At 38.1% G+C, this 6,498-nt stretch overlaps 1 non-coding gene across 1 annotated transcript; it reads right to left on the bottom strand.

Annotated features, from left to right (window-relative positions):
- Window positions 1-5,698: 5,698 nt before the first annotated feature.
- On the bottom strand, window positions 5,699-5,805 carry LOC141610118 (small nucleolar RNA R71). The gene has a single exon (XR_012528012.1). It is a non-coding gene; the product is annotated as a small nucleolar RNA R71 (small nucleolar RNA).
- Between the last annotated feature and the right edge of the window lie 693 nt (window positions 5,806-6,498).

Genomic DNA, 6,498 nt, shown 5'->3' with positions numbered 1-6,498 from the left:
AGTCGTTTAAATAATTGGAAACAGGTTTTGTGTCGGGATTGTTAAAAGAGAAAAGTTTCTATATCGGGAAAGTTTCTATTTTTGGTAAATTTCTATTTTGGGAACGAGAATAGTTAAGTAATCAATTATCATTTATTTACCTTTCAGAGGGCGAATTGTTGTGGAAATATTCGAGCAACCGACTATTTGACCGCAGATCTGAGGTAGGGAAATACACTTGACTTACCGGTGTTGTTAAATTGTGTTGAGTTGTTGTGTTACATGTGACCGAGCTGTGATCGATGACTTGTGCGTGGTTGTAATTTATGTTATGATCCATATACTGGAGTGTGGTTGACTGAACTGTTCGTGTTGATTATGTTATTTCGTTAGTTCGATAGCTGGCATGATTTCATTCATTGATATACATATCATGTTGCATTGATTACTGTTGAGCATTGCATATGCATTGGAGTTGGAGGATGATGTGGTGGTGACGATGTTGAGATACGATGTGATGTTGTGATAAGGCCCAGGCGGTTCTGCAGACTTGCCCTGGTGTCCTCCGCTCGAGCGGGCGGATCGACTACGGTCGATATATATAGTCTAGGGGATCGGTATGGCGGGCGTCTTGCGGGGTTGTGTGTGATGAGTTGAGATGGAGATGGAGGTGACGGAGTATCATGCATATCATATTTCTTGTTGTATTGTTTTCCTACTCAACCTCGTGGTTGACCCTGTGTATTCGTGAACACCTGTGATGAACCGTTTTATGGGGAGCAGACTTTGGGTTTAAAAGATAGGACGGGAGCTTGATGGGCGTGAGACACTGGATCAGACGACTTAGTAGCTAGATCATCATCTAGAAGACTTTCACTTTTATTTATGTCAGTTCTTGTAATTGAGTTGAAAAGAGGATTTGTAATAATTAAGTTAAAGGATTTATATAAGTTGCCTTGGAGTTTAATTTGTTATTCACTACCTCGGGAAACCGAGATGGTAACACCGTCATTTATCTGAGGAGTCCTAGTTCAGGCCCTTAAATAAACGGGGGTGTTACAGTATTGGATTCTCCAATTCGATAATTTGTTGTATGGTTGACAAAACAGTGTATGCGGGCTTTCAATGTTAATGAAATTCTTACTTTATACCAAAAAAAAAATATTAGTAGTATTTATGAACAATTTGGATTGAAACTTCTCAAGTTTTTAGAAAGAAAACTATGAATGTGAGAGGTTTTGTATGTGATGAAGATGTGTGCATTTTTGGAGAACAAGTGAGTGGAAAAAAATAAGAACAACAAAGTGTCCTATTCAACTCAAGTGGTCCGGCCACTTTGCTCTTTTTAAGAGCCTTTTTCTCTTCTCAAAATCCTCATGCAAATGCTTTATTGATAGTGTCTTCACAGGTGTAACCTTCCGCTCAATACTAATACTCAAATTGTGCGATTCTGCTATTTACTTCTTTAAACTTAATTTAATTTCGGAAACCCAAGGACTCAATCGTATGGATAGGCCATATTTCACGATCAAGGGTGTAATACTCGCTCTCCCTGAAAAGGAGGTGATCCAGCCGCACCTTCCTCTGAAAAAATGCCTGCCCGTAACGTAACTCAGCACGCCCTTAGAAAGATCAGAAATAATAAGAGCTGTAATTGTACGTACCTGTAAAGAACTCAAACGAGACAACGGTGTGATAATAAGATATGATGACAACGCTGCCTTCCCTTTTTTCGGAAGAAAAGGAGGATTTTAGGCAAAATAGAAGACTTAGGACAATTGTCCTATCTCCTCCAAAAACCGGTGCCATGCTCTTATTATGGTCCATTTTTGTTTTATAATATTTGTCCCACAAATGCTTCTAAGTCTTATGTTTAATTATCTTACATAATTAAATATTAATTTGATCATACAACAATTATGTGACAAATTAATTAATATATCTTCACTAAACCTATTGAGTAATATTTTACCATTATATCAACATATAATGGGTCAGATAATGGCTAGTTAGTTAAATTTACAACCTCTTGTAAATGTAAATAACTAATTACCTCTACCTCGAAATATTTATAAAACCTCAACATAATTTAGTGGATTAATATATTAATCCACTAAATCGAATCTTATTTAATCACATTACAATAAGATACATATTTCCTCTCATAAATATAAATTGTTCTTATTTAAGGAATTAATTAAATTGTATCAGTATACAACTAATTAACTTTACTGATAAGGACATCATCCTTTAGGTGTGACCTTAAGGGATCAACTGACAACCATCGTTCTATAACAGTAACCTCAAACTCTAGCAAGCCAATCGTTACCGATTAATGTTGATCAATTGACTATTTAAATGAATCATCCCTTTCGTATTCTTAACTTGAGATTTAAACATGTGATCGCACTACTGTTGAGGACACATACTCCAACAATCTCCCACTTGTCCGTGACAAGTGTGCGTCACCAATTCTCTTGACCTATTACAATCTCCCACTCAATGCAAGGTGTCTTGCATGTCGTACTTACATTTGATCATATCTTGAGTGGTTTCCTCGATCTGGATAGTAACTGTCTGACCGGAATTATCTATCATAGATACCTTCCAAGCGTGGCCACGCATTTTCAGTTCACTACTCCTCGAGTGGCCTTGACATTTCAAATAACCCTGACAAGGGGGTGGACAATTCCTATCGCACTATTCCTTTCGCTTAGCCACAATTCATTATAACCCAAAATATACTCATTTGACCTCAGTTACGACAGTCGTAGAGCATAAATCAAAGCCATTCAGAAATTTGTGCCAACTTGGGCGAATAGTCTCTAGTCAAAAGAATTGACTCATAAGAATACTATAGTAGCTCTTGCCACGACCAGGCTTTATGAATTACCAGAACTCTATAAGTGGTCACTGCCCGACAGAGTGTCTCATACAGTCCGTCTATGTGATCGACTAGTCATCCCATATGACTCTATGACACTTGAACTTGCCATCAATCGCATCACACTCTAGTCACTTTGAGACGTCACCTTCTATAAGTAACTAGGGGTGAATACTATGTTAATCCAATTCACTTTAATGGGGTTAAATATTGTCTCAACAACCCATTTGGATTTAACAAAGTAATGGATGAGTTTAAAGAAACTCAAACGACAAATGCGATTATCATATATGAATAGTCAATACTCTATTACTACTTCATATCTTATAATCTATAGTGTACTTTTACACTAGTTAAAATGCAATAAAAGCTTGGTGATGTGACCATAATTGGCGCATATTTAGCCCCCGAATTAGCCTTGTTTCCATGCTTTTTAGTGCTTATTTGGGTCATTTCTTATCTTTAGTTCTTTGTTTTGCATATTCTTTGAGATTTTGATCCCTTGGTAGGAAAGGAGTAAGAATCTTGCATTTTCATGGCAAAACGAGACTAAATTGATCGAATTCAATGACCAAGCATCAAGGAGAGACAAGATTAGAAGGCCTTTGTACATATCATAGTAGAAGAGCAATGTTGAGGAAAGATCCTTGAGTCCCCAAGGAAATCCCCAAGGAATTTATGAAGAAAAGGGAAGAAAAGAAGAAGTTACTATCTTTGATCGACAATCCGAGCGGATTGTCAACAATCCGTCCGTCGGCCCAAAGACAATCCGAGCGTCCTTGCTGAATCCGCTCGGATTCCCCCTCCACAATCCGCCCGGGATTCCCAGAATCCGCTCGGATTCCAACGGTGCAATCCGCCCGCGACCCTATTCCGCCCGGATTTCTTCACAAAGACGGATTGTCTTCTTCAAGCTACGAAAAGAGAAGCCCTTCTCTCCAAAAATACCGGGTCCTCCTTGCTCAACTTAAAAGTGTAATTACTAGTTTAGCCCTTAGTTAACCCTAATGCATCCTCCCTAATTTTCACTATAAATACCCCATTAGTCTAATTAGAGGAGCATATTCTTCTTATCAATAATTAGTGTAGTTAATATCAATCAAATCTCTCTTCAATATTGTAATCAAGTATTAATCAAGTTTTAATCCAAGTTTTAGTTCTTTAATCTCTCTCTTGTTCATCCTTTATTTTGGGTAATTGAAGATTATTTGGGTTATTATTGGGAGATTGACAACCTCTCAATCAAACATCAAGTACTTCTATTATTCTTGCTTTATTATTGGAATCATTAGTAGGTATAATCTCTTAATCCCTTTTTAATTATTGTTAATTACTTTCATTTATTCATCATGTTTCATATTGTTGGTATGATTGACAACTTTGCTAGCATGATCAACATGATAATGAGTGAGTAGTCTTTTAGCTAGGGTTAATGGGTGATTAGGGGAAACCAACATGGGGAATGGTTCATGCTTAAATTAATATGCTTTCATGTTTTATTTGCTTGCTTGTTTTGATCTCAACTCATGCACATGTTATATTTGATGAAATGCTAAGCCTGTGAATCCTTGCATTTACTATCATCTTCTATCTTTTCAATGAGACTTGTAAGACATAACCCAACTCGAGTCTCATTAGACCATGCATGTTGTTGAGTAGGGAAGATTAAGTCGACTTGTAGGTGTTGTAAAATCTAATCGATTCGGCTCCGGGACCCAAACTTTCCTAGGATTGTAAGATATAACCCAACTCAATCCATCACAACAATAATTGCTTACTTATAATTTGAGAACATGTTTGTATGATCATATCCCATGATTCCCCTATGATCCCATGACACCCTAGTGCCTTTAATCAATTGTTTACACCCCTTTAATTCATCTTGCTTGTTTATTTTCATTGCTATTCTAGTTTAGTAACCTTCTACATCAACCCAATTTGTGACACCCCTTAGACACCACTAGTTACAATAGAAATCTCATTTCAACTCCCGTCCCTTGGGATCCGACCTTTACTTGCCTCTTTACTAATTGTAGAGTTGTTTGTGGAGCTATAAATTGTGTTTTGATTCGACCGTGACCAACGACCACATCTTAATTTGTGAACACTTAGGGGGATCGCATCAAAAATGGCGCCGTTGTCGGGGACGGTGTTTGTTTGATTTAGATTTCTTTTTATTGTCATTAGTTGTGTCTTTCTTCGCCTTGAGGAAGTAAAACTCCTCAAGGTTTGTTCTAATTGTTTTTGAGTTGTTTGATATTTTGCATGTCTAGAAGGTTACAAGGTGATTTGTTACCTTTTGACCGTGAAATCGAAAGAACCTTGACGAACAATAGGAGACTTGTTAGGAGGAATTTGAGAGGTGTTGGTGAAGTTGTTCAACCCACTAGTGAGTTTGTCAATCCTTTCGCAATAGAAGGAGAAGAAAACCCATTACACAATACCCCACAAAATCCACCTACAATGCCAAAATTCTCGTCACACTCCGTACCCACCGAGGAGAATCTACCAAATGGTACTCCTACACCGCAACATCTCACCGGAAATTTTATTGCCAAGTCCGCCTTCATCCAACTAGTTGAGAGGAGCCAATTTGGGGGGATGCCTAGTGAGGACCCTCATTCTCATATGGAAACCTTTTGCGACTATTGTGATGCTATCTCTCAAACGGGCGTGACTCAAGACCAAATTAGATGGGTCTTATTTCCTTTTTCCTTAATCGGCACCGCAAAGCAATGGTTGAAGGGCCTTGATAAGGCCACCCTTGGAATAGATTCTTGGAAGAAGTTGGCTCTAGCTTTCTACAAAAAATTCTACCCACCGGAAAAGACCAACATGCTAAGAGCTCAAATTACGGGTTTTAAGCAAAGGGATGAAGAGTCTTTGTATGAAGCTTGGGAGCGGTTCAAAGGAATTTGTTGCTCATGTCCTCACCATGGACTTAGCGAATGGTTTTTGGTGCAACAATTTTGGAATGGTTTATATGAAGATTCTAGGAACATTCTCAATATGGGATCAAATGGAATGTTCACCGAAGTTGATGACAATCAAACATGGAACAAGATTGAGGAAATGGCGGTCCATAACTCACAATATAGTAGACCTCGCAAGGCTACTAGAGGAGGAAAGCATGAAGTAGACTCCGTTACTCAATTGGGTGCTCAACTTAGTGCTCACATTGACACAATCAACTTGAAGTTTGAACAAGCTATGGCTAGACTTGAGGAAAACTCAAAATCATCGAAGCATCATGTTAATGCCATGACGGCATCCTCATCAATCCCAAGTGGGATATGTGAGAATTGTGGAACTTTGGGACATGACCAAGGTGAATGTAGGGGAACAAATGAACAAGTGAATGCTTTCCAAGCATACAAGAGTGGTACCCCTTATTCCAACTTTTACAATGAAAACACCAAATTCCATCCAAATCTCTCATACAAAAGCCAAAATGTTCAAAACCCTCAAACAACATACACTCCACCACCCATGAGAAACCAAAATCAAAGACCTTTTTACAATCAAAACCAAGGTTACCAAAATCAAAATCCATACAATCACCAAAATGACCAAGGTTTTGATGTCCAAAAAGCGGTCCTCCAAATGCAAAAGAACCAACAAGAATTTTTCACTCA

The sequence above is a fragment of the Silene latifolia genome, chromosome 10 (genome assembly GCF_048544455.1).
Source record: "Silene latifolia isolate original U9 population chromosome 10, ASM4854445v1, whole genome shotgun sequence".
NCBI lineage: Eukaryota > Viridiplantae > Streptophyta > Magnoliopsida > Caryophyllales > Caryophyllaceae > Silene > Silene latifolia.
The sequence above is the reverse complement of the archived record's forward strand: the minus strand, read 5'-3'. Positions and strand labels throughout refer to the sequence as shown.